This window comes from Rissa tridactyla, chromosome W, assembly GCF_028500815.1.
Source record: "Rissa tridactyla isolate bRisTri1 chromosome W, bRisTri1.patW.cur.20221130, whole genome shotgun sequence".
NCBI lineage: Eukaryota > Metazoa > Chordata > Aves > Charadriiformes > Laridae > Rissa > Rissa tridactyla.
The window spans coordinates 23,402,836-23,415,764 of NC_071496.1; positions in this window are offsets into that span (position 1 = coordinate 23,402,836).

A 12,929-nucleotide genomic window follows, 5' to 3' on the forward strand; every position below is an offset into this window, starting at 1 on the left:
AGACTAGCAAAAATTCAGAGTGCAGACTCAGTGAGGGGTGGTTGCAACTTGGAGGGAGGTAGCTTTTAGGATAGAGGTGTGTTTTGGTATTATAATGACATTATAAAGAGCAAAGTTAGAATCATAGAATCGCCTAGGTTGGAAAGGACATTTCAGATCATCTAGTCCAACCATCAACCTAACATGGACAAAAAACATTACTTGAGGCCATTTCCTCTTGTCCTATCGCCTGTTACTTGGGAGAAGAGACCAACCCTCACATCGCTACAACCTCCTTTCAGGTAGTTGTAGACAGCGATAAGGTCTCCCCTCAGCCTCCTTTTCTCCAGGCTAAACAACCCCAGCTCCCTCAGCTGCTCCTCATAAGACTTATTCTCCAGACCCCTCACCAGCTTTGTTGCCCTTCTCTGGACCCATTCCAGTACCTCAATGTCTTATTTGTGGCGAGGGGACCAAAACTGGACCAATGTCTTTTTTGTGGCGAGGGGACCAAAACTGGACACAGTACTCGAGGTGGGGCCTCACCAGTGCCGAGTACAGGGGGACAATCACTTCCCTAGTCCTACTCACCACACTGTTCCTGATACAGGCCAGGATGCTGTTGGCCTTCTTGGCCACCTGGGCACACTGCTGGCTCATATTCAGCTGCCTGTCAACCAACACTCCCAGGTCCTTTTCTGCTGGGCAGCTCTCCAGCCACTCTTCCCCAATCCTGTAGTGCTGCATGGGATTGTTGTGACCCAAGTGCAGGACCCGGCACTTGGCCTTGTTGAACCTCATACCAGTGGCCTCGGCCCATGGATCCAGCCTGTCCAGATCCCTCTGCAACGCCTTTCTACCCTCAAGCCAGTCGACACTCCCACCCAACTTGGTGTCAGCTGCCAGCTTACTGAGGGTGCACTCGATCCCCTCATCCAGATCATTGATAAAGATATTAAAGAGAACCGTCCCCAATACCAAGCTCTGGGGACCACCACTTGTGACTGGCCACCACCTGGATTTAAGTCCATTCATCACCACTCTCTGGGCCTGGCCCTCCAGCCAGTTTTTTACCCAGTGAAGAGTACTCCCATCCAAGCCATGAGCAGCCAGTTTCTCCAGGAGAATGTTGTGGGAAATGGTGTCAAAGGCTTTACTAAAGTCCAGGTAAACAACATCCACAGCCTTTCCCTCATCCACCAAGCTGGTCACCTTGTCATAGAAGGAGATCAGGTTAGTCAAGCAGGCCCTGCCTTTCATGAACCCATGCTGACTGGGCCTGATCGCCTGGTTGTCCTTCACGTGCCGCATAATGGCACTCAGGATGATCTCTTCCATGACCTTCCCAGGCACCAAGGTCAGACTGACAGGCCTGTAGTTCCCCAGATCATCCTTCTGGCCCTTCTTGTGGATGGGCATCACAGTTGCTAGATGCCAGTCAACTGGGACCTCCCTGGTTAGCCAGGACTGATGGTAAATGATGGAAAGTGGCTTGGTGAGCACTTCTGCCAGCTCCCTCAGTACCCTTGGGTGGATCCCATCTGGCCCCATAGACTTGTGTATGTCCAGGTGTTGGAGCAGGTCCCTCACCATCTATCTTTGGATTACAGGGGCTTCATTCTGCTCTCCCACCCCTATCTTCTAGCTCAGGGAATAACCGACTCTACTACTGAAGACTGAGGCAAAGGCGGCATTAAGTACCTCAGCCTTCTCCTCATCCTTTGTCACTATGTTACCACCTTCATCTGATAAAGGATGGAGATTTTCCCTAGTCCTCCTTTTGTTACTAATATATTTATGGAAACTTTTCTTATTGTTCTTAACACCCAAAGCCAGGTTAAGTTCTAGCTGGGCTTTGTCCTTTCTAATTTTCTCCCTACATCATAGCCTTACAACATCTTTGTAGCCTTCCTGAGTGGCCTGCCCCTTCTTCCAAAGGCCATAAACTCTCCTTTTTTCCCCTGAGTTGTATCCATATCTCTCTGTTCAGCCAGGCCGGTCTTTTCCCCCGAAACATCATTTTTCAGCACATGGGGACAGCCTGCTCCTGCTCCATTAAGACTTCCTTCTTGAAAAATGTCCAGCCTTCCTGGACACCTTTGCCCTTCAGGACTGCCTCCCAAGGAATTCTGTCAAGCAGGTTCCTGAAAAGACCAAAGTCCGCCCTCCGGAAGTTCATGGTGGCAGTTCTGCTGACCCCCCTCCTTGCTTCTCTGAGAATCGAAAACTCTATCATTTCATGGTCACTGTGCCCAAGATGGCCTCCAACCATCACATCCCCCACAAGTCCTTCTCTGTTTACAAACAACAGATCCAGCAGGGCTCCTTCCCTAGTTGGTTCCCTCACCAGCTGTGTCAGGAAGTTATCCCCAACACACTCCAGGAACCTCCTAGACTGTTCCCTCTCAGCTGTACTGTGTTCCCAGCTGATATCTGGTAGGTTGAAGTCTCCCACCAGGACAAGGGCCAGTGATTGTGAAATTTCTCCCAGCTGCTTGTAGAATATTTCGTCTACCTCTGCATCCTGGAAATGTTCAACCTATGGGAATGATTTTTACAAAAAATAAGAAACTCTTGGCTCAGGGTAACAGCTATGCAGCTTATCAGTATTCAAAGTACCATAAGTTCCCATCTCCTTTGCTGATGCACAGAGTTTGGCCATGGTATCTTCACACCGCCCCACTCTCCATGCTTGTTTTTTTCCAACTTAGAATCTGCTGACTCTAAGATTGCAGGTTATGCAGCCTAGGGAACTACAGTGGAATACATTCCTTGCATATCAGCTGCACTCCACACTGGAAGTTTCTTCAACGCTGTGCCTTTTTTTAAAAATGTGAATATAACTGTATAAGTCACCTCCAGCAATTATCCCACACCTGGATAGGCTGGAAGAGTGGGCTAACAAGAACCTTATGAAGTTCAACAAGGACAAGTGTAAGGTCTTGCACCTGGGAAAATCCAGAAGTGCAGCACAGTCTGGGATCTACCCGGCTGGGGAGCAGCTCTGTGGAAAGGGACCTGGGGGTCCTGGTGGACGACAAGCTCAATATGAGCGAACAGTGTGCTGCTGTGGCAAAGAAAGCCAACAGGATGCTGGGCTGCATCAACGAGGGCATCATCAGCAGAGATAAAGAAGTCATTATCCCACTCTACTCAGCACTTGTCAGGCCACACCTGGAATACTATTATGGTTTGAGAAAACCCATAACAATTTATTGTCATTTAGACAATTATTCTATCACCCGATGACCCCTCCCCACCCGGAAAGGGGAATCGGGGAAAGCAAGGAAACATGAAGGTTGAAATATAAATAGATTTAATAGGATGAGACTAAATAATTAACAATAATACTAAAGAACTAGTATTAAACCTGATACTAATATAAGATATACAAGGACTATACTCAGCCAATTATATCAGTAGGAAACTGTGCGCTCCCAGCAGTGGACAACAAATATCGGACACTGCAAGCGCAATGGCTTCAGGAGGAAGGGAAGGCTTCAGGGATCCAGCACCAGGGCAAGGAGTTCTCTGGACTGCCACCATCAAGGGAGAGAGTGAACTATGCAGCAAACTTTCTAATTTATATTGAATGTGATGTTCATGGTATGAAATAATCCTGTTGGCCAACTGGGGTCAAATGCCCAGGCCTCACTTCTCCTCATCCCTGCACCTGGCAAGGCTCAAAAACACTGAGACCTTGAATCCCACATACCATAGCTGGCTATAAAGTAAATATTGTCCCTAATTCAGACACTAGAGTCTTCCAAAAGTGGAGTTTTCCCCAGCATTAGAAGAGAAGTTAGTCCTGTGTTACTCAACACAGGTCAAATAATGTGTTCAGATTTGGTCCCTGCTATACAAAAAAGATGTGCACAGGCTGGAAAGGGTCCAGAGAAGGGCCACAAAGATGATGAAGGGACTGGGAAGCCTGCCATATGAGGATAGACTGAGAAAACTGGGTTTTCTCAGCCTTGATAAAAAAAGGCTTCGGGGAGACCTTATCACCATGTTCCAGTATTTAAAGTGTGGCTACAAAGAAGATGGGGACTCCCTTTTTACAATGAGTCACATGGAAAAGACAAGGGGTAACAGGTACAAGTTACTCCTGGGAACATTCCGATTGGACACAAGAGGAAAATTTTTCACAACGAGAACAATCAGGCATTGGAATAATCTCCCCAGGGAAGCGGTGGATTCCCCATCACTGGATACTTTTAAGATTCAGCTGGATAGGGTGCTGGGCCATCTTGTCTAGACTGTGCTTTTGCTGAGAAAGGTTGGACCAGATGATCCCTGAGGTCCCTTCCAACCTGGTATTCTATGATTCTACGCTTCTATGAATACCAAATAAAGCATACATTAGCAGCAATCTGCCTCTAGTAAATACTTTGAAAAATCTGTCACAGTGTATTAAAAATCTCTAGTCAGGGGAGTAATTTCCATTTTCACTTGCCAGTGGAGGGGGGAAGACTGAGGAATCTACAGCATCATAAACATCACTGTCTCCACAGTCTGAAACAATAGCGTTTAAAAGAATGGAAAATTATCGTGATCCTTCAGTAGCAAATACATTGTGTTACAATCTACAGTAGTGTAGCTAAGTTGACAAGAAATTGTAGCAAGTACTGTAGCCATTTATCACCTACGTAACTGTGGGTTCTCTGTTTTGCACAATCTACTATGCAAAACATACACCAGCCAACCTTTTCAGAACAAGACTCTATTACTAAACATAAAATCATAGAATGGTTTGAGTTGGAAGGGACCTTAAAGATCATCTAGTTCCAACCCCCCTGTGATGAACAGGACACCTCCCACTAGACCAGGCTGCTCAAAGCCTCATCCAGCCTGGCCTTGAACACTTCCAGGGAAGGGGCATCCACAACTTCTCTGGGCAACCTGTTCCAGTGCCTTACAACCCTCACAGTAAAAAATTTCTTCTTAATATCTAATCTAAATCTACCCTCTTTCAGTTTAAAGCCATTATCCCTTGTCCTATCGCTATACTCCCTCATAAAGAGTCCCTCCCCATCTTTCCTGTAGGCCCCCTTCAGGTACTGGAAGGCCACTATAAGGTCTCCCCAGAGCCTCCTCTTCTCTAGAGTGAACAGCCCCAACTCTCTCAGCCTGTCTTCATAGGAGAGGTGCTCCATCTCTCTGATCATTTTTGTGGCCCTCCTCTGGACCCATTCCAACAGGTCCATGTCCTTCTTATGTTGGAGGCCCCAGAGCTGGACACAGTATTCCAGGTGGGGTCTCACCAGAGCAGAGTAGAGGGGCAGAATCACCTCCCTTGACCTGCTGCCCATGCTTCTTTTGATGCAGCCCAGGATATGGTTGGCCTTCTGGGCTGCGAGCACACATTGCCGCTTCACATTAAGCTTCTCATCCAACAGTACCCCCAAGTCCTTCTCCTCAGGGCTGCTCTCAATCCATTCTCCGCCCAACCTGTATTTGTGCTTGGGACTGCCACAACCCAGGTGCAAGACCTTGCGCTTGGCCTGGTTGAACTTCATGAGGTTTGCACAGGCCCACCTCTCAAGCCTGTCCAGGTCCCTCTGGATAGCATCCTTTCCCTCCAGCGTGTCAACCACTCCACACAGCTTGGTGTCATCAGCAAACTTGCTGAGGGTGCACTCAATCCCAACATCCATGTCACCAACAACGATGTTGAACAGCACCAGTCACAGTACCAACCCCTGAGGAATGCCACTCGTCACTGGTTTCCACTTGGACATTGAGCCATTGACTGCAACCCTTTGAGTGTGGCCATCTATCCAGTTCCTTATCCACCGAGTGGTCCATCCATCAAATCCATGCATTTCCAATTTAGAGACCAGGATGTTGTGCGGGACAGTGTCAAACGCCTTGCACAAGGAGGAGGTGATCCTTGAATACTAACCAGCTTCCTTGGGCCCCTCTCCCCTCCAGTGCATTATCCCATGAAACCCTACCAACAGATCTCACAAGAGGCCAGAGTCTGCTCTCCTGAAGTCCAGGGTAGTGAGCTTGCTGCACACTCTCCTCACTGTTTGAAGGATCTTGAACTCTACTATTTCATGATCACTGCAGCCAAGGCTACCCTTGAGCTTGACATTCCCCAACAGCCCCTCCTTGTTGGTAAGGACAAGGTCCGGCATAGCACCTCTCCTTATTGGCTCCTCTGCCACTTGGAGAAGGAAGTTGTCATCAATGCACTCCAAGAACTTCCTCCTGGATTTCTTGTGCCCCTCTGTGTCGTCCTTCCAACAGATATCGGGGTGGTTGAAGTCCCCCATGAGGACCAGGCCTGTGAACGTGATGCTGCTCCTATCTGTCTATAGAGGGCCTCATCCGCTCCATCATCCTGGTCAGGTGGCCTGTAGCAGACCCTCACTGTAACGTCACCTGTCCCTGCATTCCCTTTAATCATAGAATCATAGAATCCTAGAATCCTAGAATGTGTTGGGTTGAAAGGGACCTTTAAAGGTCATCTAGTCCAACCCCCCCTGCAGTAAGCATCTTGACCCATAAGCTCTCCGTTGGCACTTTATCCATCCCAAGGTGGAGCTTCATGCACTCCAGCTAGTCATCGACATAGAGGGTGACACCCCATCCTCATCTTCCCAGCCTGTCCTTCCTGAAGACCCTGTATTCTTCCATTCCAACACTCCAGTCATAGCAGCCTTCCCACGACGTCTCCATGATGCCAATAAGATCATAGCCCTGTAAGTGTGTGCACAACTCCTCTTGTTTGTTCCCCATGCTATGTGCGTTTACATAGAGGCACTTAAGCTGGGCCCACCCAATAAAGCTGACTTAATGGATGGAGTGGTTGCATTTCCTTCATGCTACTCTTCAGGTGGCCTTCTGTCGTGGTTTAGCCTCAGATGGCAACAAAGAACCATGTGCTGCTCACTCGGGCCTTCCCAATACAGGAAGAATCAGAAGAAAAAGGCAAAACTCGTGGGTTGAGACAAAGGCAATTTAAAAGAACAGCAAAGGGAACTAGAAAAACAACAACAATAATGCGGATAGAGGAATATACAAACACGATTACGGAACTGCCGCTCCCTGCCGCTCACCAACCGGACCTGGGAAGCCCCTGCCTGCTCCAAGCAGCGACTTCCTGCCCCCTCCCTGGCAGCTCAGGGTGGGCATGGCTCACATACCATGGAATACCTGTGAGTCTGGGGAGAATTAACCCTATCCCTGTGAGAACCAGGACATTATCCACCCCTTATTCCATACCATTTTTGCCATGCCCAGATCTTACAGGTTCCGATGAATTGCCACCACTTTCCCCTGTTATATATATACACACATATATGTTCTTGCAGATATAATGCCCTTAGTTTATGGGCCATCCCTCCAAAGTGTCCGTTGAGTTCATTTAATCCATGGCTTTGGGCTCCATCTGTTAGAACAGTCTCTCAGGGCAGGTGAGATGCTGTGTGGTGCTGGCCTGTTGCATGCTGTATTTTTCGGAGCTTGTGACTGGTGCACCTGGTGTGGCTCATGCCCACAGTCTGTGGGCTGAAGATGTAGATCTTGAGGAAGTTGCTGGGCGCCAGCTGCTGAGGTCAGTTCTGATCCCATCACTGCTGTGCTTTACTCAGTTTTTCATCAAAGTCCATCTGTCCTTAATTTGGGTGATTCTTACTGTAGTACAGCTGATAGCAATTATAGTAATGAGGACATACAGTGACAGTGTTACTTAGCAATCAACAACACACAATTTGATTCATTGGCTATTCTCACCCAAAATCAGGTCCCCATGAGGTACACATCGGACCTCCCCATCCTTGCCGCATCACCCACCAAGTGCACCCAGGTCCTTGGGCAAAAGCAATCCCACGGATGGGTTTGCCTTTGCCTGAGGCAGGACTAACCCAGACTGTCTTCCCTAGCATATTCTTCATGTGCACTATGGGGACTTTATCCCCTTCTACAGTACGTGGAAGTTTTGATTGGGCAGGGCCAGCCCGATTGTTAGATCCCCTGGTGTTAACTAGCCAGGTAGCCTTTGCTAAATGTGCATCCCAATGTTTTAAAATCCCACCACCCATTGCTCTCAGTGTAGTTTTTAACAGTCCATTGTATCGTTCTGTCTTCCCAGAGGCTGGTGCGTGATAGGGGATGTGATACACCCACTCAATGCCATGCTCTTTGGCCCAGGTGTCTATGAGGCTGTTTCGGAAATGAGTCCCATTGTCCGACTCAATTCTCTCTGGGGTGCCACGTCGCCACAGGACTTGTTTTTCAAGGCCCAGGATAGTGTTCCGGGCAGTGGCATGGGGCACAGGGTATGTTTCCAGCCATCCGGTGGTTGCTTCCACCATTGTGAGCACATGGTGCTTGCCTTGACAGGTTTGTGGCAGTGTGATATAATCAATCTGCCAGGCCTCCCCATATTTATATTTCAGCCATCGTCCTCCATACCAAAGAGGCTTCAAATGCTTGGCTTGCTTGATTGCAGCACATGTCTCACATTCATGGATGACCTGTGCAATAGTGTCCATGGTCAAGTCCACCCCTCGGTCACGAGCCCATCTATATGCCGCATCTCTTCCTTGATGGCCTGAGGAGTCATGGGCCCACCAAGCTATGAAGAGTTCACCCTTATGTTGCCAGTCCAGATCCACCTGAGCCACTTCAATCCTAGCAGCCCAATCCACCTGCTGGTTGTTCTGATATTCCTCAGTGGCCCTATTCTTCGGTACGTGGGCATCTACGTGGCGTACTTTCACAACCAGATTCTCTATCCGGGCAGCAATATCTTGCCATAGGTCAGCATCCCAGATGGGTTTGCCTCTGCGCTGCCAGTTGCCCTGCTTCCACTGCTGTAACCACCCCCACAGAGCATTTGCCACCATCCATGAGTCAGTGTAGAGATAAAGTACTGGCCATTTTTCTCACTTGGCAACGTCCAAAGCCAGCTGAATGGCTTTCACCTCTGCAAACTCGCTCGATTCACCTTGTCTTTCACTGGCTTCTGAAAGGACACCTTCCTTTGAGGTGTTTTACCCGTGACTGCCCATCGTCTCCTATTGCCTCAGGAGCCCCTAGCTTGTCTCTGTAAGTGTGCTGCAGCGTACCCAGCACATCTCAGATAAACAGGTTGAGGGCCCTCGCTAGCGACCTATCCCTCAGACCTTGGTTTGTCGTCCCTTGGCTTTTCACGAGCAAGCCTGATAGTACCCCCCTATCCCATCAAGCCTAGTTTAAAGCTTGGTCAATGAGCCCCGCTAGCTCATGAGTGAAGACCCTCTTCCCCCTTTGAGAAACATGCATCCCATCCGATGCCAGCAAGCCTGGTGTCATCCCATTGTCAAAACCCACAAAATTGTGGTGGTGACACTAGCCATGGAGCCATGTATTAACAGACTGAGTGCATCTGCTTCTTTCAGTGTCACTGCCTACAACTGGGAGAAGAGAAGAAAAGATAACCTGCACCCCAGATTCCCTTACTAACCATCCCAAGGCCCTGAAGTCTCTTGGGCTACCTGTTGCCACCTCATCACCACCCACATGGAAGAGCAACAGTGGGTAATAGTCCAGGGGCGGTAATAATAGTTCGAGGGCTGCAATAGGTATTAATAGGTAATAATAATAGGTTTTCACTGATATTTCAATCTTCTTAAGCTGAAGCACGTTTTAGCACATGTTGACTAATGCAATAGCCTTTAATCTTTTTTTTTAATTAGTCCATTTCCCACTGGGTTGCATCAAAGTATATTTTTAGGGTTTAATTTTAATGTACACTCAGGCACTTCTATAGCACTCTGGTCAATGCAACATTGCCTAGAAGTGCATATGAGTCACATGTATGTTAGTTTTTAGGCCATCTTGCAATGCCAAAGCAGTGAAAAGCATTCTTACCCCAAGAATATACTTTGAATCACATCCAGCATATTTGTATAAAAGAAGCAATTGTTCGACTCATCAAATCCATGGTTAGAAAAATCACAGTGGGAGATAAAAGATTTAGAACTCAGTTCAGGCACCAGCCTCAAAAATTGTAAGAACTTGTTTTTTAATCCATGGATGAGCTGATATTTATGAGTATGTAAGTGATAAAAATAAAAAGCATCTCTTTATTTTTGAAGTTTTGCATTAAGTGTTTCTTTCCAAGTGTATCTGTTCATACTTAATGTCAAATAAAATGAACTAGTGAAAATCTCACATAGAAAAATCATGACTTCTTAAAAATACATTAAATTGTTTTCTAGAGAGCTTGAAATGTATTTGCATCTCCTTGCCTGTAGCCAAATCAGTTACAATATTTGAAATTTATTTGCTGGAACTGGGTAAGCAATGGGAAATTCTGTTTCCTTCCTTGGATGTGTTTTTGTGACTAGCATGAGAGAGAGTAATGTATACAGAAAAAAGGATCAGGAATCAATATGGAGATGAAACAATAGGCTATTAATTACCTTTTCCAAACTGCTTTGTTGAAGGACACATGCTGAAAAAAAAAAGATGCTCATTAAGTATTTATATCACATTAATAGGCTTTTGCATCATTTAAATAATTTTTAAAACTTGCAACACAAGGGCTCCAAATAATCTCCAGACATTTGGAAGCTCCACTGACACCAACAATACTTCTGGACTAAATGCATTTTTACCACTGAATCAAAGTAAACTGGTTCAGAACTGAATGAGAGAAGACGGTGGTAAAAATACCAGTTGCTGATCTAACCTCTAGGCAAGACAATCTTTGCATTTTTCTGTTCGTCATATTATTCCTAAAATTTGGATTAATGGGACTAGATTTACCAGTTTATCTTAGCAACATTGTACTGGTGAGCAAAGTATATTTTAACTGAGGATATAGCAAACGTACATCACCAGAGTGGCACAAAGATGATGGATTATTTTGGTGCTCTTCAACAAAAAAAAATTATTGGTATATTTTAATTACTAGACTTAAGCAACAAATACAGCTTGTTAATAGAGCAATTATATTATGCAAGTGAAAAGAAAGGTTGGTGTTTTTGCAGAAAAGTATCATCCTGAGTTGCAATCTGATTCATTAGGCTGCTGTGAGAATGTTACTAGCATGTGATCAATGCTTTATTAGAATTAGTTAATGTTCACTGTGATTTCCTGGCAGACTCCTCTTACAACAAATCTTCATTGTCTTCTGCCCCATTGACTTTGGTTGTTTTTTCTCGTACACTTCTCTTTTTGTCATCTTTGTTCTTTAGCCTCTTCAAGATTCCCCAGGATCAGATATCATTCTTATCTTCATCCTGCGATACAGACCTTTGGAGTATGCATGCAATTACAACAATATAAAATGTAACATTCTTTTTAAAAGGTCCAGTTTAAATTCTCCATTGATGCACATAATTCTCATTAATGTCAACAATATATACAGCACAAGGTGAGGATATTTAATGTCTAAAATGCTAAACTAGAAATATGTATTTTAGGTCATTTATAGATATTTGATATATTTGTAGGTATAGATATTCATCTACTGGCTTTCTGCTTTCATGTTATTACTCAGCAAGCTAGCATTTTAGTTTGTTATTTTAATTTCAGAACTATTCTGTCTAGTTGGGGATTTGGGAATTTTCACGATTGCAGCTTCTTTTGCTGACATACCAAAATTAATTACAAAATAAAATTTCTCCAAAAGACCAAAGAACCCCTTTTTTTAGCTTCATGAATCCATCCTGATGTATACTCACTTGCTGATTATTATGCCTAATTAAAAAATACTAAAACCCGAAATGAAAACACTCCAATAAAGCAACAAAATATTTAAATGATATAAAAACATACCTAGTAACAGCATCTTCATCATCAATCCCATCATAAATTTCTTGATCAGAAGAAGGAGGTAGGAACATCTCTAACAAATCAAACAGTGAATTAATGCATTTATATTTAATGCTGCTGAATAGGGTATTCATTATTGGCCTCTTAAGTATGCCAGATGTGTGTGCAGTTTGTGCAATATCCTTGAAAATTGAATCTTTCTTTAAACCAGCACAGCCTATTTATTAAAACAGTGATTTAGACTTATCCCAGTTGTGAATGCCATCCACAGCATTTAAACATAACACTGACAATAACAAGAGCATGAATACTGAAAACAAATGCATTTACACTGTATTTGATGAAATTCTAAATGGCTGGGTTTGTCCCATTCATTATGATGACTGATGACTTTTACATTTTTGTGTGTGACTAGTGATGATTGAAGATATCAGATCAACACTCCCAGCAAGTGCAATGTAAGCTCCCCATTTTGGTATCAGTTCTGACCTTTGAGCCCCACCTCCTTCAGTGCAGGGTTATCTCAGTTTCTATGTCCAGTTCTAGCCACTCGTCAGAGTGATCACTGAAATCTGTACTTAGCTGGCAGCAGTTTCATTCAGCACTGCCAGGGGATGCTTCTGCCATGACTAGTATCTAAACTCTAAGCTGAGAAGATGAGCTGTGCTCTTGTAATCAATGGAGAATGCTACATAAATATATGTGCTACCAAAGGGGAAACTGGTTTTGAATGTATGTTCTTGACAATGTGGAACTGCTGCAGTCATATTGGTTAGGATGCAAGTTTCGCTGAAAATAAAGTTCCCCTTAACTTTGTCAGCAAAATGCAACTTGAAAAAATTGGTAGCATTACTGGCTATTTCAGAAATGGATTTCTCCTGCACAAAACCTCTTGGTCATGTTAATATTTTGCCAATTATATCTGTGCTGTTTTGTGGAATGATTTACCTTCACACAAAAAAATTTAAGGATCTGTAATCTTCTAGCATGCTTCTGATTCACAGTATCTGAAGACAAAACATTCTCGCTCAAGTCCCATAGGTGGAAAGAAAGTTAATTTGGCCACTATACTTCCTTGTTTGTTGCCCGTTATCTAACATTTAGCATGCTTATGGATAATTACTGCATTATTTGGAAGCTGCAGAGGTGTGGATTTGAAGGTAAGCAGTACACAA